General features: G+C 47.7%; 1 protein-coding gene and 1 pseudogene across 1 annotated transcript in view; one reads left to right on the top strand and one right to left on the bottom strand.

The window, feature by feature from the left end:
* The window catches only part of LOC133362985 (NACHT, LRR and PYD domains-containing protein 3-like), a 38,475-nt pseudogene extending 27,641 nt beyond the window's left edge, over window positions 1–10,834 (bottom strand).
* The window catches only part of LOC133362981 (uncharacterized), a 439,193-nt gene that overhangs the window by 347,022 nt on the left and 67,743 nt on the right, over window positions 1–24,428 (top strand). The window lies entirely within an intron of this gene.

Genomic DNA, 24,428 nt, shown 5'->3' on the forward strand with positions numbered 1-24,428 from the left:
AAAGCAGGACGGCTCGTTGCGGTTTTGCGTTGATTTTCGGCGCCTTAACAAAATTTCGGTTGCCGACGCATACCCGCTCCCACGGATGGATGAATCGCTGGACGCCTTGGCGGGAGCGCGATTCTTCTCCACACTGGATTTACTTTCGGGATTCTGGCAGCTTCCTCTGGACGATGATTCAAAACCTAAAACAGTTTTCCGTACACCGCACGGCCTGTTCCAATTCAACCGGTTGCCGATGGGCTTACACTCAGCGCCGGCAACTTTCCAGCGTTTGATGGAATTGGTTTTGGCTGGATTGCAATGGGAGTCGTGCCTCATTTATTTGGATGACGTTATCGTCTTTAGTAAAACTTTTGACAAACATCTCCAGAGGTTGCAGGCGGTTTTCCTAAAGATGCGGGCTGCTAATTTGAAATTCAAGCCCCAAAAATGTCATTTGTTACGCGATTCGGTGCGTTATTTGGGGCACATCGTGGGGCGCTCAGGTATTGCTACCGATCCCGCCAAAACGCAGTGTGTCAGCTCCTGGCCGACTCCCACCTCGGTGGGAGAGGTCAGGAGTTTCATTGGCTTCGCGTCGTATTACCGACGGTTCGTCGCTGATTTTGCGACGATTGCCAAACCCCTGCACGCTTTAACATCAAAAGGGGTTCGGTTCCACTGGGGTCAAGAGGAGGAGGCTGCTTTCTGCTCCCTTCGGGACGCCCTGGTAAAAGCTCCTCCCTTGGTTTACCCCGATTTTTCTAAGCCCTTTTTGCTCGACACCGATGCGAGCAACACGGGTATTGGGGGTGTGCTTTCCCAGGTGTTGACGGCGTGGAACGGGTGGTCGCGTACGGTAGTCGGGTGTTGTCTCCTGCGGAGCAAAGATATTGTGTCACCCGTCGGGAACTGTTGGCAATTGTCTATTTCATCCAACAGTATCGCCCATATCTGTACGGTCGGCATTTCACCGTCCGCACAGATCATGCGGCACTACAGTATGCCCTGCGAGTTCAACAACCATCGGGACAATTGTCTCGATAGTTGGAGATTCTCCAGGACTTTGATTTTGAAACCACCTACCGTAAGGGCGTTCGCCACACCAATGCGGACGCTCTGTCGCGCATGCCAACCACCTCCGAATGTGCATGCCTCCTGGGGTCTGGACGTTGCAGGCCTCCAGGAGACGTATCGGTTCCGGTCTTGGCGGCCGCCGCCGACGACGAAACATTGATTACTAATTCGATCGAACAACAGGGAAGAGATTCCCTGTTGGGGTTGCCCGTCACTGAATGGGGGCGCCTCCAGATGGAGGATACCTCCCTCCTCGGGTGGCGTCGTCGCGTCGGCGGTGCTGGGCGGGGGAGGGGTGATTCTGATGCATGGGAAATGGTGCAAGGTCTGCTGATGCATTGGGACGGGAAATCCCATCGACATCGGCTGGTGGTCCCTTCTGGGTTGCGGGGCAAGGTGGTGTGGGCCGCTCATGAGCGCCTTCTACACTTGGGGACCCAAAAGACTCTCGCCTTGCTACAACTTGATTTTTTTTGGCCTGGCATGACGAGGGATGTTGGGGATTTATTGGGATCATGCCCTCGGTGTGCGCAACGAAAACCGCCGGCACGGGAGTCTAACCCACCCTTGCAATCGATAAAAGTGTCCAGAATAAACGAGCTTGTCGCGCTGGATATTTTGGGTCCATTCCCCGCCACCCCCAGGGGCAATAGATATTTGTTGACTGGTGTGGAGTATTTTACACGCTGGCCTATGGCCTGGCCCCTTGCCAACCAGTCGGCAGCAGCCATCGTGGAGGCCTTTGTTCAGGGATACGTCCTGGACAAAGGTGCTCCGGAGCGGCTGCTAACCGACCAGGGCAGAAATTTTTCCGGTAAACTACTCAAACAAGTCTGTGAGCTCCTGGGCACGAAGAAAATTCGTACCTCCCCTTATCACCCGCAAACTGACGGGATGGTCGAGCGTCTGCATCGCACCATCACGTCAATGTTGTCACAGCAGGTTTCGGACTCACAGACCGATTGGGACCTGCAAATTCAAGGGGTCTTGGCGGCGTACCGGATGGCACCCCATGCAGCTACGGGATTTTCCCCCTTTTACCTCATGTACGGCCGCGAACCCGACACGCCTGTTCGTGCCCAACTGCAGATCCCCGAGCCGCAGGGAAAAACTAAATTGGCTGACCATGTAAAATTTAATCTGGCCAAATTAACAGAGGCACGGGATGCTGCAATGCAAAACTCTGACCTCCGTCAGAAAGCGAATGAGCGCCTCAGACTGGGTCGGGCGCACATGCTGCAGTGGAAGCCGGGGGACAAGGCATGGCTGCACTGTCCCCAGGTGCCACTGGCAACCTCCTCTAAGCTGGTGCGGCCGTGGCGGGGCCCTGTGGAAGTGGTCGAGGTTTTGCGACCACAGTGCGTGCGCATCAAATGGGGGAAGCGGCGGTGGTTCGTGCACCCCTCTAGATTAAAACCCTTCGTTGCGGTACACAACCCCACTTCACACACGCGTGGCCAAACATGTGGGGGGTCGACCGACTCACTGGCTCCGTCTCCGTCGCTCTCACCTAATGCCTTGCCGGCCGTGCCACCTCCAGGTGCATCAGGAGTGACGGGCTCACGCCCGGTCACCCCTCCTGGGGATGCCAAGGGTCGCGCGGCGTCGGAGGAGGACTCACTCCGAGACGGACAGTCGCCACCTGACGGTCCGCCACCCGGGGTTACCCCGTGTGAGGGGCCCGCTGCAAGGACGCGCGCTAAAATGCGCAGACTGTTGTGAGGCCGGAAGATGTGTACATAGGTTGTGTTCATTGTGTGTTGTGTGAGTGGTGTGTTCCCTGCTCATTGGATGTACATATGTTGGGTTCACCATGTGTTGTGTGTGTGGTGTGTTCCCTGCTCATTGGATGTACATATGTTGGGTTCACCATGTGTTGTGTGTGTGGTGGGTTCCCTGCAAATTGTATATAGGCTGTTTTTTTTACGGAATTCGTATTTATTCAGGGGGGGTGCGTCGGGTTGGTTTCTCTTCTTGTTGTTGCGGTTTGTTGTGTTCTTGTTGTTGTTCTTGTTATTGTTGAAAAAAGTGAGGCACACGCGCGGTCAGGGGGTAAATGCACTTTTATTGTCATTTTTTTTGTATGTTGGCAGCCGGGACGGCTGCGAGCTATGCGGGGGGGGGGGGGGGGGGGATGTAGGGGTGTTAGAGAGAGAGCCCGTTATGCATGGCAGCTTATGGCAAACAAACACAGTGGGCGGGGCTACGTGAGTGCACGGGGAGGTGCCCTCTACGACGTCCGCGCCAGGCACCCTGGGGGGGCTGATTCGGACGTTATGATCCCCCGGGGCCCCACCCCTCAGCGAGGGGTTGGGTATAAAAGGGGATGTATCAAAGGGCTCGGGAGTTATGTTAAAGCTAACCAGAGAAGACTGAAGACGTCTTAGATAGAGCCCTGGACTCCCCTGGTTCGCCGTCCTTATCAGGGCCGAACGGGACCGAGCCAGCGGCGTGGTCCCGAGAGCCAGAGCCGGTGCTCTTGTAAGAGCTGGTCTGGGACTCCGGGTACCGGGCCCGACTTACCAGTGTCGGGCCAGATAGCCTCCCCTAGCCCGTTAGTGGAGGACTAGGAGGCAGGCTAGGAGTAGCTAGGACGTGTATCCTCAGCTAGTCGGGTGAGGGGGCCGATACCCCCTCCAGTGCTGTATGCCACGAATGTGCTGTGTTAAATAAACCCGTGTGCCTCCAACTCCGGTGTCCAAGAGTCGTGAACGCTACTACATATGGTCAAATAACCCCCAAGACCTGCATGGTGTCGGAGTGCCTTATCCAGCAGTGGAGTGACCAAAGGCTGTACTTGTACATATGTAGGAGTGTGTAAGTTTATATGTACACTATGTGTACGTTTGTGTGTGTACATGTCTGTGTGTATATACGAGTGTCTTTCATTGCATATTTTATGCGTTTATGGAAATGGTGGGAAAGTCGTTGGCACATTCCATTACTAAGTGACCTGGGTTCAATATCTGGTAACAGCATCAGCAGTGAGTGATATAAAATCTGGTCCTGGAACTCCCCTAAGGTGACTGAGCCTTAAATGAGTACCCTGGTATGGTGTGTAAACATCAGCAATGGGGATAGAAAGACAGCCAAGGACGGTGCTAGTCAGGGAAGTGTGCTCAGCACTTGCCTCAATAGTGTATGCAGGCTCCACGGGGAGATTGTCTTTGTGCTCTAAAGTGCAGTGTAGTAGTGTGTGCTTGTTCTCTGTTACGGGCTTCACTTTCCTCAACAGTTTGTATGGGCTACTTGGGGGATCTTTGTCTCTTTAATGCTTTACAACTAAGATTAACACCCATTACGTATCAGCTGTCTCTGCAGTGGGGGGCACCATCACCGACCATGATCCACTGTGAACCAGGGGCTTGAATCGGCCACGTGGATCACACCGTTAACCTCACTCTCCACTGCAGAGCCGCTATCAGGGCTCCATTTTCTCAGTCGGGTCTACGGTCACCTCATTTTCTGCACCTAATGTGAGGCCTATCATTATCGCTAATTAAATGTTGCTGAAGATGATGGAAAGCGTTACAGCAGCCATGCATATGCATAACTTTTCTTCCTTTTGTACTTTAATGTACAGCGAGTGCAGCATTCACTGTGGACCCACCCACTCACTATACATTTGTAATGTGAGGATATATCCGGCTCACTGACATATCACAACTCGTCATGATGATTGGCTCTGCCGGTCCTGGTCTATAGCCAATGGGGGGAAGCCTAGGGGCGTGGCCCTGACGTAATGGAAAGGTGACAGCTGTAAGTAGAGGATTGGTTCTGCTGACTTTGGCCACAGCCAATGGGGAGATGAGTCAGGGGCGTGGTCCCGGGAGCTTACGAGGGAGCCTGGAATATTCCATGGAGGCTAACCAGGATTGGTGGAAACGTACCACGTGACCCAGGTATTAAATAGGGGTGGAGACGAACGACACGTGGTCAGAACGGGAACGAACAAAGGAAGGAGGCCACACGGGAGCGGGGCTCCGGGTTGCCACGTGGCGGTGCGTCTCTCTCTATCTATCCCTCTCACGCTGCCTGTCAGCAGTGTGAAGGAAAGCTGTAACACAAGCTGAATAAAAGACGGATTCCAGAAGTCGCCTCAACGACCTTTATTACACATTTACTCACCCACTCGCACTAATTCACTCATTCACCAACACGCACACACTAATTCACCAACCCACTCACACACCACTGAACCACCAACTCACTCACATCCTCACATAACTCCACATACTCATCGATCCACCCACCAACTCAAGCAGGCACGCACTCACCAAACATTATCCCTCAATGGATGAGTGGGCATAAGTATGGGGGGAGAAGAGTGAAGGGATGGGCAAGGGAGAGATGATGTTATGGTAAAAGTGAAGGTAGGAGCAGGTTAGGGGGTTAGTGGGAGGCATAAGGGGAGGGGTGAGCGTGGAGTTAGGGGAGAGGAGTGAAGTGAGGATTGAGGACAATGATGGCAGTGGCAAGGGGAAGAATTTTGTCAAAAGTTGTATTCATTCGTTGGCTACGCAAGACCGAGTGTTTACGTGAGTCTGGGGTTACATTGTACTCTGTGTCCAGTTACTAAGTGAGGAATCTTATCGACAAAGATCTGCCATATAGCCTTAACAGACTGCTGGAGAAAGTACTATTAGGGAGCACCTATGAAGGCCGACATGGCATATGATGGGGTGGGTGGCCAGCATCACGCCCGGCCACCTTTGTCTCCCGAGTAGCGAAGTTTTACACACTGCACCTGCTACTCATTTGAAGATGAGTTGATATCACACACACATATGCACACACAATTTGTGAAGTAGTGAATGCGAGGTGTGCTAGTCTTACAGTAGCTCTTGACATCTGTGCAGTCCAGGCTGAAGCCTCTTCATTTCCTCGGTGCCGATGCCACAGCCGGACAGGTTGAGCGTCTCTACAGGTTCCTCTCGATGCAGCAGGATCCAGGAGAGGGCAGCGCAGTCTGGCAGGGACAGCATTGTGCCTAACAGGTCTATCCTAGTCATGGACCGAGTGGCATCACTCAGGGACTTGCGGTCGTGCAGCTCGTGCACACAGTGCAGGAGACTGATGAGCCTGTGTTTGTCAAGCTTCTGAGTCTCTATGCTGCGATTGAGCCACTCGATTATTTCCTTTTGAGAATCTGCAGATGGAGGATCCAAGATACCCTCAAAGAACTTCCATGGAGTGCTTGATGCTAGTCCACAAAAAAACCTCTGAAACACATCAAATCTCCCATCTTTGCTCTCCTCAATAGCCTTGATGACATCACTCACTGGCCGTGTTGAATGTGACAGATGCACGGCTATTGCTGCAAAGAATTCCTGCATTGTCAAGTGTGAAAATGAATAACAACTCCCTTGTTTAATGCCCTCGCATGTGAACACTTTGTTGATGAATGTACTTCCGAGTTCAGAAGAACTAACACCACACTCTTCAAGATATTTTTGGCTGAACATCTGTATGTTTTGCTGAACCCCCTTCAGAGCCATATTGGCAATAGATGATACTATTTCCTTGGCTCCGCGGCTGCCACGTCCATGGTGTATTATGAGCCCAAACACGTATTGTGTGAAGAGGTCGGTCATTGATTTGAGGATAATCTCAGAATGATCAGACTTTTGTAAATGTTCCTTCAGTGTAATGGCTGCTATATGGCAGAATGAAGGGTTCTGGGACAATGTATTCACCGTTTCATTTTCATGCAGGAGCTTGAGTGCCCTTTCTGCTAGACTCCTATCTTGGTAAAAATTGCGTAAAAATTAATTTTTATCTTCATTGGAAAACCCAGTAATTTCAACAGCTCGATCAACATTCACTCCACTCAGTTGCTCCATGGCAATGGGTCTGGTCGTTATCAAGACCGAGGCCTTGGGCAAGAGTTTTCCATTCACTAGGGCAGCAATGATGCCTTCTACTATTGCCGTCTTACGTGGATCAGTGCACGCATTGGCATAGTCAAGGCGCTTTCCAAACTCGTCCAACCCATCCATAACAAAAAGGGTTCTCTCTTGGTTTGCAAAAACCTCATCCGCTTTATTTCCCAAACATGAGTGCAGCATAGAAAACAGCTCTGCCAGTGACACTTCTACAATGTTATTTATCTCCCTGAACGTCATGAGCACAATGTGCTCAAAGCGTTGTGCAAATACTCTCTCACTTGCCAGCAGGCTGTGCACAATGATTTTGCTCAACATGGTTTTACCGCTGCCTGGAGTCCCCACTACAATAACGAGTCGGGGGTGTGTTTTTTTTCCAATGGGATCAAAGAGATTATTGTAAGTCATCCCTTCTCTCTGTGCTCGCTTCATCAGCTCCTTGTGCTGCTTGCCTCTCGCTAGTAACTCGTGCTCCTTGGTTTCTTGCTGGCGGTAGTAGGGAACCAGAATTGGCTTCACCATCCTCTCCAGCAAAAACACTGCAGGTTCTCCAGGTCGTGCGTTGTAGTCTCGTGTTAATGACGTCAGCTTCAGCAAGAATTCTCTGTAATCATCACCAGGGTTATCTAAATGAAACACATAATTTAACGCGCAAATTAGTTTCACTTACAATAAAAAAAACATTCCTATAGCAGTCAAATATGTTTAAAATAAACAATATAAAAAAAAGCGTAGCGAATTCGTTCACCATGGATAATGCATCACCATCATGTACATCATGAATTATTGTGTGGAAGTTTTCCCCATGTGTATTCTACATATGCAATTTTTCTTAACACTACCTTTGTAAAAACATTTTTTAAATATCATAACAAAAATGTTCCCACCACTTGTCTTGTGTGTTTTGCATGTGAAAAAGATAGTACCACCACATTTAGCATTACGATGGACATCAACATCATCACAACCTAATTCTATCAATCTGTGTGTAAAATTCACTGCTGCCTTGTCCTACAATTTTTGATTTTTGTTGTTTCGGATGTTGAATTTTACTTTTTATATTTTACTGGTATTGGGGCTGTGTTTCCTCTCCCATCTCAAGCTGGCCTTCATCACGTAGCAAGGAGACTACACTGGTGGAGTCCAGTACACCAGGCACGGTCCTAGCAGCAGAGAAGATGAAGTGCTTTCACCTCCACAACAACAGCCACATGAATTACAGAACTCGTAGCTTCCCACGTGATGCATCATAGGTTCACTTGAACTTCAACTAATCTGGCTACTGCATCATCAGCAAACACTGTGGCAGCCACTACAAATGTGGAGAGTGTCGATTCCCAATGACAAATTTGCTCAACAACTTCCATAAGCTTTCCAAGGAAACATTGAACCCAGTGGCTCACCACTTGGGCAATGGTGACCATGAGCAGCGTGTTCCCTCTGTATCTGATGTTATTTTAATCTCTTGGGAATCATATATTCGGCGTCATTATCTCCTGTGGACTTTTTTTCCAAATGACGAGGGCTACAAATTTGACGTTTAATCTGGAGTGAATTATAACCAATCCAATTTCTGTTTCATTTATTTGGTATAGCCCTGTGAGCCATTCAGCTCTTGAATCGGGTGCAACCGCAACAAACAAAAACAGGAACAAGAAACATCTTAAAGTGACTACGCGCAATCAGAAAAATCCAGGAAAAAAAAGCAAAGTCTTCCAGAAAAAGCACCGTATGCAAATGCTGTGTGCAAAAATCCGAGTGGGATGCAAGTCAAACAATAACAACCATAAGACAATTAAGATTAAAGTTATCAGTCTAACTCTGTACTACAAAAAAACAAATATGGCTAACCCAAAACGTTTTCGAAATCACCAAAATAAAGCTATAAAAGCAATGTAACAGTGATCGTAGGAACTGATTTAAATTTTACAATAAACGATATACATAACATGTACTACCAAACTTTGCAGCCATAGCTGGCTGCTTGAGTCACTCCATAACAGCATGCAGGAGTATCAGTAGGAGTGTAATGCGAGCGCACACTGACGGTCGCCGATCGGTGGGATAGGCTTCGCCGCTTTAGCCTCTAAGACAATTGGGTGAAAGAGATTATCTGGGCCAGAGTTCAAGGGCGGAGCCCGAGGGTGCTAGTGGGGTACTATCTAGAAGGTTCGTAAGGGGGCGTGGCTAGACGCGGGGCTTGGTGACGCAGAGGGGGGTTATAAGGGGAAGCCGGAAGGGACTCGAGGTCAGTGTGGGAAGTCTGGAAGCGCGACCACGTCTCACGCCTCCGGCATGCCATCGGCCACGTGGTGGTCCTGAGGTGGTCTCCCTGCGCGCCGTCTGCCAGCGGTGTTCGGGAGCGGAAAGAGTGAGCGAGCGTGCACGGATGATAACAACTCACGCCGCGCAACGCGGAGCGACGGTGATAGCGTGGGAGAACGCGGAGCTGTCCAGCCGCGAGAAATAAATAAATAAGACACAGCCAGATTGTCGTCGAAGTGTGTTATTACAGGAGTATAATATTTTTTCAAGAGTTAAGAGGAGAGAGTAGGTTCCGTTTCATGAGTCAATGGCAATAAAAGGCTGGATGTCATTAGAAATAGCAGTGAAAGCTAGTCAATATAAAAAAATAGGAATAAAAAAATCTCCACAAAGGAGGAGACATTGCGCTGAGAAGAGCAGATAGCCAAGGACGGAGCCATGTGGAACACCATAGAATTGGGGCTTCTGAACGGAAGGCAGTCCTTGCTTGGAAAAATAGGGCTCACTTTTAGAGGGTGAAGCAGTAGGGAAGTATGTGAGAGATGCCTGCGTAGCCATGCCGATTCAAGAGGATGGAGTGGTGTGTGGTATCCAAAGCAGCCCAAAAGTCAAGAACTAGAGCAGCTTCCATAATTTAAGAGAGGTGGTCATTCACCCTGCAAAGGGGAACAGTTTCAACAACATGGCCTTGGTGGAATCCAGAATGTACGAAGTCATGGAGACCATGGCAGCTGATGGGTTTGCTGCCATGGCCAACCATCTTGGGCTTGACACTTGAAAGAGAGCTTCATAGCTCATTATATTCTTCCAGCTTAAATACTACGTCTGTGTCTGAAGAGGCGGGAGAAAATCACCATGTTTAAGTATTTTCCAAGGAAAAGGAGGTGTGGGATATGATGAATTAATCAATGTTGGGGTCCAGTGTGGATGTAAGGTTTTTATATTTACACACATTTTCATTATCCATCCATCCTTTCCTCCCCTTTACCTAAACTTGCCCAGAGAAATGCGAATGGCTATGTGAAGTTTAGCATCACTCACGAGAAGCTGCTCCAGGGATGGCTTCACCCGCAGTTCTGCTCAGATCGACATCCATCAAGTTGAGCTGCTGCTCATGCTGTGATATCCACTGATCCAAGAGAGGGATCTCGGATCTCAGCGGCACCAGCACGTCTTCAATGAATCTCATGCAGACATCTTCTCCCTTGTCGAGCACCAGGTCAACCAGGTGCCGTGTTCGTGCAATGGGGTCATTCTCGCTTTTGAGGGTCGCGTATTCATTCTTCAGGACTATCCCTGATTGTTGTGAATGGTCAAGCACTTCTGATGACTGTACTTGGAGACATTGCAGGAGTTTCACTTTGTTAGTTCTAATGATCTCGTATGCAGAAACTGTTGATGCCATCATGACAAATGCATCGAGTCACCTGAAGAAAATGAAAACAAACCACGTGTGACCTGTAAGCATAGTCGTGTAATTTTAGCCAGGTACGGGCAAACTAATTATTATAATAAAATGCTGCTACTAAAATCTGAAAGGTCTCGGTGAGGTACAATTGTGACTTTAGGTATTTGATTGTGAATACATTGAGCTATTTAAATTGTAATGTAAGCTTAAAATTTGTTATTGGAATATATGCAAATACATTAAAGAGCATCGAAACACCTTAGACATCTCAAAACACTCTTCAGTGCAAGCATATGAACATTTACATGAACACAACACTACAACAAAAAAAGTAAAATGTAAACTTAATTCAAAACACCACAGGTTTCGCAGATGCTCTCAATGTATGGGTAGAGGGTGCTCTGAGGTTGTCTAGTTGTGGTATGACGTCACATACGCTTCACGGAAATTAGTGAACATGATCTTTGTAGAGGTACAGTGTAGTTGTGTGGGGAAGCCAAAATTTAAAGTACAGGCATGAGGCAGCGTCAAAGTTACTGTGATGTTCATTTTGTTAAATAAATCACTTATCCAGGACAGCAGTGGTCCAGGCGCCTGTGCAGCCTCCTTCCTATGCATTTTAATCTCCACCTGCACTGTCTCTTAAGAGTCCTTCAAAATGAGTGGCACGTTAAATCATCAGCAGCCATTGTCTCCCTACCGATGGATGAACGCCTCCCTATAGTTGTTTTACATAAGAAATGTATGAAACAAATCCTTAATTTAACATTTAAAATTAGTATAAATAATAATTAAGCTTATCCATAAAAGCATCTGGTCATTCTAGATTTTAAGCTTTCGTGACTGCAAGGATTCATATTCTTAGGTTTTTTTCGGTAAAGTCACGTAGGTAAAAAATTTTCTTTAATTAATAAAAGTAAAATAAAATAAAAATCACGACGTTTCGGAGGCAATTCCAGACACCCATCCATCAGATTCACCATGGAAGTGGAGAAAGATGGTAAACTACCATTCTTAGATATTCTGTTTGAGAGGAGACCTGACGGATCCTTGGGACATTCTGTCTCCAGGAAAGCCACCCACACAGATTCCTACTTGAAACCTGATTCCCACCACCACCCATCTCAAAAGAATTCTCTCATCAAAACGCTATACCACAGAGCTCATGTCATTTCTGACCAACACCACCTGGCCAGTGAATTAAGACATGTACATCGGACCCTCAGGATGAACGGATACTCTGACCGCACCATCCGCCAAGCTGTTTCTCCCACCATACAGAAACAGCCACATGAAACTCCGATCAAAACTATCATGTTGCCATACATAGCAGGCGTGACCAAAAAGATCTCCAAAATTCTAAACAAACATAAGATCCAAGTCCGATTCAGTACAGTGCATAAAATCCGTGATCTGATTCCATCTGTGAAGGATGTCGTTCCTGACTTACAGTACCCTGGAGTCTACAAACTGAGTTGCAGTTGTGGTGATAGCTACATTGGAGAAACGAAACGTCATGTCTCTGATCGTGTCCGCGAGCACAAGTCAGATCTGAAACACGGCAGAACTGATTCTTCGGCCATTGCCGATCATTGCTACAACTCTGTGGGCTCTCATGAAATTGTCTTTTTCGAGACCAAGGTGCTCTGCAAACCTCCTGGCTACCATCAAAGGTTTGTACACGAAGCCATACAAATATACAAACACAGACATAATTTCAACCGTGATGATGGGTACAAACTGAGTAATCATTGGAAAGATGTGATTAACCATGCAAAAAAGATTTAACTACACATATTTGGACCATCTTATTTGACAGACAACTATTCTTGAGTTACTGTACAGTTTACTGTTAGACAGCCAGTTTTTTTACCATGTTTAGCTTTGCCCTCAATCAGATTGACGTGAACACCAACCGACCAGCGAATGCGATTTGGGAAGATCTCGCCGGCCAACTGTGCACAGCAGCAACGGAAGAACTGGGGCTAACTAAGCCGGGAAAACACTTCATTGACAAGCAAATATGGTGGTGGAACGAAGAAGTTCAGCTAGCAGTGAAAGAGAAGAAGCTAGCTTTCAAGAAGTGGCACCAAACGCTCGCAGATCTGGATTACCAACAATACAGAAACTGCAAATCGGCAGCGAAGCGAGTAGTAGCAGCGGTGAAATTAGCTCAATACGACCAACTGTATGTCGAACTGGACACCCCAGAAGGTGCCAATAAGATCTATCGACTGGCAGAGGCGCGCCATCGTTCGACTCAGGATATTGGTCAGGTCAAATGCATAAATGATGAGAATCACAGCGCTCTCAGAGACCCGCCCGCCATCCTTCAACGCTGGAGCGACTACTTCTCTGGAATCTGCAACCAGGAATTTCCCCACCCACCTATTATTAGCGCTGAACACGTCCTCGGTCCGGTTTCACCTATCACCATCACCGAAGTGGAACAAGCTATCAAGAGAATGAAGAATGGGAAAGCGACTGGCCCGGACGATAACCCTGCTGAGGCCTGGAAGATCATTGGCAGGCAGGGTGCTGCCCTCCTTACCCAGCTCTTCAGCACCATCACGAGCACCGGTGAGGTCCCAGAAGCCTGGTCGACCAGCACGACGGTTCCAATTTGGAAGGGTAAAGGGGACGTGGCAGAATGCTCGAATTACAGGCCAATCCGGCTCCTGTGTCATGCAATGAAGATCTTTGAGCGAGTTTTGGACACGAGGATTAGAAACATCATCACCCTATCACCCAACCAATGCGGCTTCGTCAAAGGATGTGGCACTACGGACGCCATATTCGCGGCGAGGCTACTGCTGGAGAGGCACAGAGAGAAGAACAAAGCTGTGCACGTGTCGTTCCTCGACCTTGAAAAGGCATTTGACAGGGTCCCCCACGACCTCATCTGGCACTCGCTTCGATCCCATGGAGTCCCTGAAACCTACGTGCATTGGGTGCAACTCCTATACAAGAACGTCACCAGTGCAGTCAAGTGTGCAGTGGGCATATCACCGCCATTTCTCATCAGCGTTGGAGTGCACCAAGGATCGGCCCTGTCACCACTCCTGTTTATCCTGTGCATGGACACGATCATTGCCGACCTGCACACGCCCCTGCCATGGTCAATTCTCTACGCGGATGACATCCTCCTCTCAGATGAAGAGAGAGGAGAAGTGGAAAGACAAACGCGCCTGTGGAAGGAACGTTTGGACGAAAACGGGATGAGGTTCAACATCAAAAAGACGGAGTATATGGAGTGTGTCCCCCAAACCGACGGCACCATCAGCATTGACGGAGAAGATCTGAAGAAAGTGACGGACTTTAAGTACCTGGGCTCCACCATCAGCTCAGATGGTAGCATCACGACTGATGTGAGGTCACGAGTCAATGCGGCATGGATGAAGTGGAGGCAAGTCACCGGAGTCCTCTGTGATCGGAAAATGCCGGATAGGCTGAAGGGAAAAATTTACAAGACCATCGTCCGACCGGTGGCACTCTATGGATCCGAGTGCTGGCCAGCCACAACTGTACACGAACAAGCTCTCCACACCATGGAGATGAGGATGCTCAGATGGAGCCTCGGACTCACTCGATGGGATCGTGTCATGAATGAAGACGTTCGGAAGCGACTTGGTGTGGCCCCCATTGCGGACAAGATGCTTGAGGCAAGGCTTCGGTGGTATGGCCATGTGATGCGAAGTGAAGAGTCATCAGTGGCCAAGACTGCCATGCGTATTGAGCCAGAGGGCCGCCGTCCACGCGGACGTCCGAAGAAGCGATGGATGGATCGAATAAAGGAAGACATAAAGACGGTCAACGCATCCCCTGAAGATGCCCTGGACCGAGCCAAATGGAGAAGACAATGCCGAAAAGCGGACCCTGCGCCACAGCAGGAACAACGCTAGGAAGAAGAAGAGCTTCTTTTTTCACACGCTGGTTTCCTGCTATAAGTTTTACCCACCAAGCAACATAGCAGTAAGCTGTTTCTTCCTGACCTGCTTTTTTGCTTTTACCATCTACATGGCAGAGGCTCTGTCCCATTAGCAGCAATTGCACTTAAACAACTCTGGCACCCCCCCCCCCCCTCTCAGCCAGTCTACATAACAAAGGCTCAGTCCTTTGTTATGTCGACTAGCCGTAGTTTCAAGCCGCACCAACCTTACCATAATAATAAAAAGGGGGCCTGTCCTGGCTCATCCCCCCCTCAACCAGTATATATACGGGGTAGTATCTCTTGGAATTTCTCATTTACTTGATACAGCAAGCGTGCTGTGATGGTTCCACCTGAAGACGGAAGCTTGTGTTGCCTCCGAAACGTCGTAATTTAAATTTTATTTTTATTTTATTTTACTTTTATTTAAAAAAATTTACGTGACTTTACCGAAAAAACCTAAGAATAAGCATCTGGTCAGTGAGCATGCACCACGTGCATTTACAACAGCACGCAGAGCATGAGACTATAACGAGTTTTGGACATCATGTTTGTAAACCCAAGTGACCCATTCTTTAGTTTGAGATATTTGGATATTTAACTTTGTGTATTGAGCTGTGTATTGCAATGCTGCAAACTAAATGTCTATACTATACATATGTAATGGGTTTCGGAGACACGTGTAGAGGTAACTTCTTTATTACAATACAACACTCCAACAGTCCAACTCTCCAACAGTCCTGATACTCTGTTACAGCCTAGGTACACAGCCTAGGTACACAGCCTAGATACTCTACTCTGGCTACGCTCTGGAACTCGCCCTCACAAGGTCGTAGAGTCGGGAGTTCCAGAGTCCCACCACTGGCTCTCACAGCGTCCCAGGGTCCTCCGATGGCTGGTCTTGGGTCTTGGGTCTTGAGCTACGACTGGCCCTGATCGTCCAGGGAGCTCCGCTTTTATAACTAGTCCCCAACGAGGGGTGGGGCCGTGTGCGCCCCCATATCTCCCACAGAGCACACACAGCCCCCCCCCCCCTTTGGCGGCGCCAAGGGGATTAAGCGCCTGGGAACCCAACGCCTGATGCCAAGAGGCTTAAGCGTCTGACCCTCCCAGGGACCCAGAGCCCCCAGCAGCCCCTCCCTTCTTATGTCACTACATTACCCCCCTCTATGTAGCCTCCAGCCATCCCGGCTGTCAATAATTAAAAAGTTTAAATTAACGAAAGGGAGAGAGAGAAAAAAAATACGCGAGCCTCAACAGGAAAAGAAAAGAGAACAAGAAAGCAACCATAAATACCATAACCAACCTGTACAACTCTACACTATATACAAGCATCAATCAACAAAAAGGTGAAGCAATGACACGTGAACAAATGACCCGCGGCACACCTAGCCCTCCTCGGGATCCGCATAGAAAACGGGGAATTAACAACAACAAAAATACAGATTCCGACGCGTTGGATGCACAACCACCGCATGGATGGCAGGGTTCCACACCACCCTGCCAGCTTACCATCCGTCAGGTGGAGAGAAGGCGAAGACCAACATGTCGAGCATCCCTCTACACACACTAATCCGGACGTCTGTCTACGTCCCGGGTCGAGAAGTCGTACTTCAGGGTCGACCCATGTACTGGGCAAAGAAGTCGCACTTCAGGGCTGCTCCATTATCTACATTTTAAAATATATATATCAAATTTACATGACACAAACAAAACAAATCTGCCTGCTCCTGTCCATAAATGGTGGCCACACGCGTGAACCGCATCCCCAAGGCATCCCGTGCTTGCGTCCCAGCAGCCCTCAATGAGAACCACCACCGACATTACATGTCAACCATTAGCACCCCCCGCCTTTCCAACGTGGCGTCTCCATCTTAAAACCGCGCACGTCGGCCATATCGGGAGGCTTCAACCCAATCTATCTCCAAGACTCGCATCGCAGCATATAGCTGTACCCACCGAGCTGAGACAACCCAGTCTCTCTCCAAGACTCGCATCGCAGCATATAGCTGTACCGACCGAGCTGAGACCCAATCTCTCTCCAAGACTCGCATCGCAGCATATAGCTGTACCGACCGACTCCACTTCTGACACCAAATGTAACGGGTTCCGGAGACACTTGTAGAGGTAACTTCTTTATTACAATACAACACTCCAACAGTCCAACTCTCCAACAGTCCTGATACTCTGTTACAGCCTAGGTACACAGCCTAGGTACACAGCCTAGATACTCTACTCTGGCTACGCTCTGGAACTCGCCCTCACAAGGTCGTAGAGTCGGGAGTTCCAGAGTCCCACCACTGGCTCTCACAGCGTCCCAGGGTCCTCCGATGGCTGGTCTTGGGTCTTGGGTCTTGAGCTACGACTGGCCCTGATCGTCCAGGGAGCTCCGCTTTTATAACTAGTCCCCAACGAGGGGTGGGGCCGTGTGCGCCCCCAGATCTCCCACAGAGCACACACAGCCCCCCCCTTTGGCGGCGCCAAGGGGATTAAGCGCCTGGGAACCCAACGCCTGACGCCAAGAGGCTTAAGCGTCTGACCCTCCCAGGGACCCAGAGCCCCCAGCAGTCCCTCCCTTCTTATGTCACTACACATATACAGGCCGGTCTTACTTAACCAGCGTTCTTTCTACGTGAATGCACTATAATAAGCAATTCGATTTTTAACCATTTTTTTTTACAAAATTAGCAAATGTTCATGTAACGAGCGGAGACGGATTGATCGAATAGTGTTCTTTGGCAGCAGTGGCCTGCAGTTGTTTGCATCGCGTGCTTTCAGATGCGCTTCTGCTGCTGTCTGAAATTATCTTCCCTCTGATATTAGGAAGCCACTGGGGTGATGCACTTGATTGAAAACGAATTTCTTTATAAGTGATTTTTGTGTTTAGTTTGTCGTCCTTCCTCCTCACCTCACAAATGATAATGAATTGTACGTATGATTTGCTGAGCAATCAAATAGAACGAAGAGATACTATAATGGGGGGAGGGGGTGAGGGCGTGGGCTCAGTTGCTTTTTCTCTCATACAGCACACATCTCCACAATAATTAAGAAAAAAATGGACACCTGGCAGATAGACATCCATTGATGTTTACGCCCAAGGCGCAACAACGCTACACACAGCAGACGCGCGGTCCCTAGAGAGGATCGACGGCCGCGCGTCTTCTACGCCTACAGCACGAGCTCCAGCACAAACATCCCCCATGTAGCTCCACAGACTGGTGGGGCAAGTGCTATTATTGAGCACCTTTGAAGGCCGCCATTGCAAAGGGGGTTGAAATGGTCAGTACCACACCTGGCCACCTTTGTCTCATAGATTCTGCTGATTACCTATTGTACCAGGCACCCATTTAATGCAGACTCAACCGAGGGGACCCAAAACCAGTGTAGATATCACGTGCTATTGATTACTGTGGCTGAGTTTGTTGTGCAGCATGGCTCGCAAAAAACACACACATAGGGTATGCACACAAACATACACAGATACAAACGAGAAAAATCTCCCATATAGTTTTTGACAGGTTATTGGGATTAGTTCTGCTAGCGAGCACCTAAGAAGGCCAGTACGGCACATGAAGGGTTGGATACATACACACAATAATAATAAAAGCCATTCGCCACAAAAAATTGCTGACGTCAACAAAGTGCTTATGCCAGGCTAAGTGCACATTGAGGTCATGTAGACTGTCAAAGGCTCGTGGACAGGAGGTTACAGGATAGATAAAGGTGCCATAGGTTGAGTGACAGGGATGACTGGCAGATCTACCACTTGTGCTGCACTCCGCTCGTTGTAGTGAGCATCACTTTTCCGCCCTCCGTTATTGCTGGAGGCGGACATCCTTCACAAAACTCCTTGACAGAGACTGATCTTGAAACCACTGGTACAAGCTGTTGGCAAGCCCAAGCAGCTCCACATCCTTCTGTTAACAGCAGTCAAACTCTTTCCTATTGCGTTTAGCCCCTTATATCTGGTCAAACAGAAGTTGTTTGGGTACGCAGTGACTGGCCAGTTGGGCTACATGACCCAACCAATGCTGCCCCACCTGCCTTAGGATCTTATTGATGGGAATTTGTCCCGATCTTTCAAGGATTTAAGCTGCTCACACAATCCAGTTTATTAAACCCACGGTGGATCGTCGACAACTTGAATATGCAAAACCAGTGTAGATGTTCCTTTAAAAGGGATCCACATTTCTAAAATGTAGAGAAGGGAGGGGATATCTAGCTGAGAAGACCCAGAGATTTATGTGGAGTGACAGGCCATGCAGCATTTACAGTGTTACACAGCTGAGATAATTATGTTCAATCGATTCAGAGCATGACCTCTGCTGCCAAACTGGAGCTAGTCATAAGCACCCTTTCCAGGAACGGAAAATTGTTCTGCTCTGTCCAAAACTGCCTCACCACTCATGGGGAGTGGAGGGAGGGGAGAATACAATGACACAGAATACCCATGCAGGTGCTTTGTTTTATGTGGGGATGAACGTTTACCCCATTTCTTAGTAGTACGCTCGAAGTTCAACAAAAGCTTCTCCAGCTCATACTGGATATAATTCTGATGGTGGGGATGGTTGTAATGTGGAGGTGGGTAGTGGTAATGCACGCTCCTGTCTAATGAGGAACCGACAGTTTGGGACCAATTTAAAGATGTTGTAAACAACGCCGCCAAGACGTGCCCAACAACCCGTTGCAATATTTGGAAGGAATGGATTAGTGATTAAACGTCATGTTTCATTGAAAAAATAACGTAAAAACTACTACAAGGGCCCATAGAAGACTACAAGGACCTAAGAAGGCAATGCAAAACTCATGTCTGGCATGACCAGAGGGGGCCTGATCAAAAAGCTGCAGCAGTTGAATAATAACTCTCAAAACAGTCAAATCAAGGATGACTTTGCAAACTTAAGTCAGCTCAGGGGAGCCTACTTTAATGTTCCCTGTGCAATTATAAATGTCAGTGGCAAACTCCTCAGCAGTTGAAGGCAGAAACTAGCATGCTCGAAGTAATTATGCTCCCAATTGCAGAATCGCTCTTCGTCATATCCCTCTGAAGAGCTCATGCATGCCACAGCAACCAAATACCCTACACACCTTCTGCATTAGTCCATTTAAGGATAAAGTGAGAGGTACCAAGAAAAATGAAAAAAAATAAAAGTATCCAACATTTGCAATATCAGAGCAGAAATGCTCACACCCAGAGGCTCAACTATCATCACATGGGTGAGTAGGATCTTTTAACACACGTGGAGGGCAGGCTTGAAACCAGCTTTCAATGATGCAGCCTTTTTGGTTGGACTGCATGCAGTCTTACTCGTGCTGTGTCAGTCGTAGAAGTTGTTGGACCATACTTATATTTGCCTCAAGCAAGTCTTGACGACAAAGTGTGGTATGACTGAAATAATCTGTTGAGCAGTCAAATTGTATGAGGGGAAATGGGAATGGTAGGGAAGTAGAGGCTGCGGAATGAAAAATAATCAATTAGAGTGCATTTACAGAGCCTCTGTCAAGGTGATGTGCACATCAGTGAGATACGATCATCATTGGGAACAAGGAGGTGTACATTCAGACTACATTTATAAAGAGAGAACAGACAGTGATAATCGCAGGAGAAATCTGTGGATGGTAAGAGACAGACCCAAATAATTGCATCAAAAGAAAAGGGAATGAGTGGCCTCCGAATGAGTAAAGGTTGACTAGAAGTTCCAACAGGAAGCCTTGGTTGCTGGGCGGAGACTGAGTTAAGGGGAGTAAAGCGAGATGGTAGGGACGATATAGGAGCACTGGGAGTGGAGGGGAATGAGATGATGAGAGAGGCAAGCAGGAACGAGTCCATGGATGATCTTATAGACAGTAAAGGGGATATTGTGCTTGATGCAGAAATGAATCGAGTCCCAGTGGAGGGACCAAACACGATCACAGCTTTACCAATTAACAAAACAGGCCACAGAAATAAAGATGAGTAGAGTATTACCAAAGACAAGACTGTCACACTAGCTAAAGTCCCACTTATTTCATGGATCGTTATTAAACAAAGGTGTCGCTTTTATTGACATTGTGAACTCGGGATTTTACGGGACAATGAGTCCCATAGGCAACACCACGGATTGAAGGGGACAGTGGGGACTATCACTCCCTCAACTGACTGTGCGCGAGTAACAGACTTCAGCCTCTATTGACTATCTCTGTGAAGAGGGAGGTGGAAGCCAATGGAGTTCGTTTCAACAACAAAAACCGTAACATTTAAATAGACAATGTTCCTGTTAAAATACGATTTACAGTACGTTACCATTCTTACACGCGTCAGAGTACTATACCCAAATTATAAGCAGTATTGCTTCGTAGATTGATTCTGTCACTAATGGAGATAGTAAAAAACAGCATGTGGCAAGATGAGATGTTCCAAATGTCCTATCCCCTTGGCATAGCCCCGAGGCTCGAGCACAAGACACTGATTAAATTTTACTCAACATCGGCAGCGCCGCCTCGGCCCTCCCCCATCGTGATGTTATTTATCTTCTGAAAAAAAAACTTACATTCGTCGATAACACCACTTTAATTAAATAGCCCTTTAGTCACAGTACTTCAGTCTCCTCGATTTGTGATATCGGCGCCACCCATGAGAAGCCGCGTGTGAGTGCCAATTCACACATTGTGGAAATGAGCGAGGACTGTGCCTCAATTGTCTCTCGTTAACATCTCCACTGTGCGAGATCATCAAGTTCAGGCTGTAGGATCCATTCTGAACGGATTCATCAGCAATTTACTAAAAAAAGTTGCTCGATTTATGATAAATCATTCATAAACAATGTGGCTCAAGCACATAAACCATCAGTCAGTCTAGTCATCACATCGCAGGTGATTGAAGCCTATAATAATAATAGATAGCTTTATTTATTTTGTGGAACTCATGCAGGAGTCCACATGTTTTTCAAGTCGTGGATGTTTCTTGACCATACTTCACCGTGTGGGTTGTTGAGGGGGGAAGCAGGATTGATTTAGATATCACCTGCCACTGACATTAACCATGGCACGGAATCAAACTCATGTGACCAGGTTCATCGCTCAGTGCAACATCTCCAGCAACACCACTCTCACTTTGATGATTATCCTCGGGGATATTATATCATCATGTATTTATAGAAAATATTATAACGTGTTTTTACCATCATGTGATGAGTACCCATTTCACGACAGAGAGTGTGGGGCAGTGTGGTTCCTCGTGGTTACGGATAGTGAGGCCACCCCAAGGGGTTTCCAGAAGATGGTCGTTGAAAACTCTTGTGCTGCCATTCTCTGCCACGCGATTCTCTGCATCTATGCTCTCTGAGATTTGTAATTAGATTCTTCATCAAATAACCATTAAGGATAAAACTGAACATCAAACAGAGGGTGATATGGAATGAGTGGGAAGCATGTTCCATCAGCCCCTGGTAGCTTGCCAGAATTGTTCTCTCACCCCCCCCCCCCCCCCCGTCAAAGATAATCCACGGGGCCTCAAGCCGCTCTAGGCCATTTCCACCATCCTCCGAGTCTACAGAAAGACAGATCCCGTTCTTTCCCTCTCTGCACAGTGCCCTCTATGATGCACTGCAACCATTAAATTAGAGGGTAAATTAATTAATTGGCCAGCATGGAAAAGCTGCTGGTATTGATAAGAGAGGGGACCTGTTGACCAAAGAAGAGAAAATTGATTCTTTCCATCTGATACAGACACGACACGATATCCCGCAATCACACTTCTATAAGTAGCTACAAGCCAGGGACACCATCGCAAAGGCTGCGTACAAAAACTTTCCGAGAGCACCCACCCCACAATGGATTGGCTCGTGGATAAAAAAAGAACAAACTAGCAAAGGCGTGAAAGCGTGCCATCACCTCGACTCAGGGGAAAAGCAGATCAGACTAAAAACCAAGAAACTGTGGGAACCACTGCTGGGGTCTGGCATCCCACCCCAGACATAGCGTGCCTTGGCAGCTGGTCCTTTATTGTTCCCCTTGAAAGTTATCCTATTAAAATGCATGCATGGAGTTTATCTAATTAACAAACGGTGTACGAAATTATCTAACTCTTCTCCAGATTGTCTCAGATGCCCACAATGCACTACACAGACAGAACCGCATGCTTTTTGGATTGGAGATTTTAACTGGAACATTGCCAACTACTCCAACTTGATCTGTAGCATAGAGGTCAGCCCTTCAGTGGATTCATCCCTGTGGGGCGTGAAACTGGTGGGGGTACCCAAACACCAACACACACATTACTCAAAGCCTTCTACACCATGGCAAGGAACACTATCCTGGGAACTGCAGACCTTGGTATAGATCTCTATATGCCTTAGGAGCAATGGAACACCTCAGCTACAAGCTTAAAGGGAACAAAAAACGAGAATGAGGTGATATGGACCGCATTCCTTGAGAATCCGACGTAACATGAAACACTTGGACGTAATGAGGAAAGACAGTAACCAGTGAACGGGGGATGAGGAGGAGGAAAGGGTGACAGGAATCACACCACTATACCAGACTATGAACGAGAGTTGTCCCGAGAAAAGAAAAAGGCAGAGCAGACTCACAGCTTATATTGTTCTTTATATTATTTAATTTTTCCATTCACACCTAGTATATATCCCCCACCCTTTCCACTATAATAATGCTCTTCCGATATTTAGCCCGACCTTTAGGAGGGAAAGGAACCCAACAAACCCCAATCAATCCCAAATAGGGGGAGAATAAATACCCAGAGGGCACGGCTCCCAATCACCACATGCAAATCGGTTTACCCTCTGTTTTGCTCATGATTGCAGGTTGAATGAAAACATTAAAGGAATAAATATTGATATTTTTATTGCACAGATAATAAATAAATGAGACTAGTTTGTAGGGTAAGGTGATCGATGTTGCACTGCTCTCACTTTAGAAATAACTATACTCCCAGTTGCATAATCACTCTCTGTCATACCCATCTGAAGAACTCATGCAAGCCATAGCTTTAGTCATGTTAAACTTTTCATTTTAAATATCTTTCTTACGAAAGAGCCATAATTTAAACTACAGTAAATATAGCTAAAAAAATCCCACGTAAACATGTGTGTCGTAGGTGTCTTCTTCTTTCTCGCTCGAGGCTTGTGTGTGTGTGCAGGTGGCATGCGTCGCGCACACCTCAGTTGGAGACGAGGTAGTCGCAGGAGGCACCGTCCTCCCCTCTCATACAACACACATCTCCACACGATTTATTAAAAGAGTAAACATTGACATCTGGCCAATGGACATCCATTGATGTTTATGCCCTAATGCAGCAACAACTCTCTTGGCTTCACTTTCAGAATGTGGCTCATCCAGCTTTGTCACACACAGGCAGTGATGGGAGCCCAGCCTTGTCAAACACAGGCAGTGGAGGGAGTTCAACTCTTATTAAACAACTAGCGGTCAGTACCCGGCATTGCCCGGGCAAAAAAGGCAGACACACATGTAGTTACACACACAAATGCATTGATACACACACAGAGTTACACGCACAAATGGACTCACACATACATACATAGACTGAACAACAACTGACATTCGCCACTAAGTGGCGGTTACGTCAAAACAACGCTTGTGCCAGGCTATGTGCACCTTGAGGCCACGTGAAGTGTCAAACGCCCGCTGGCAAGAGTTCACGGGGCAAACCTAGATGGCACAGGTCGACTGACTGAGACGACTGGCTGATGCACCACCTGTGGCCCTTACTGTGGTAACTTTCTGTGCTTTAGCCACCCGGCGCTCCACTCGTTGTTGTGAGCGTCGCTCCTCCGCCCTCCGTTGTTGTTGGAGGGTGACTGCCTCCAACTGGCCAGTAGCGTCCTTCAAGAGCCTCCTCCACAGTGGCCGATCTTGACACGGCTGG

Source organism: Lethenteron reissneri, unplaced genomic scaffold (assembly GCF_015708825.2).
Source record: "Lethenteron reissneri isolate LAM-NWPU_2019-01 unplaced genomic scaffold, ASM1570882v1 scaffold_1639, whole genome shotgun sequence".
NCBI classification, from domain to species: Eukaryota; Metazoa; Chordata; class Hyperoartia; order Petromyzontiformes; family Petromyzontidae; genus Lethenteron; species Lethenteron reissneri.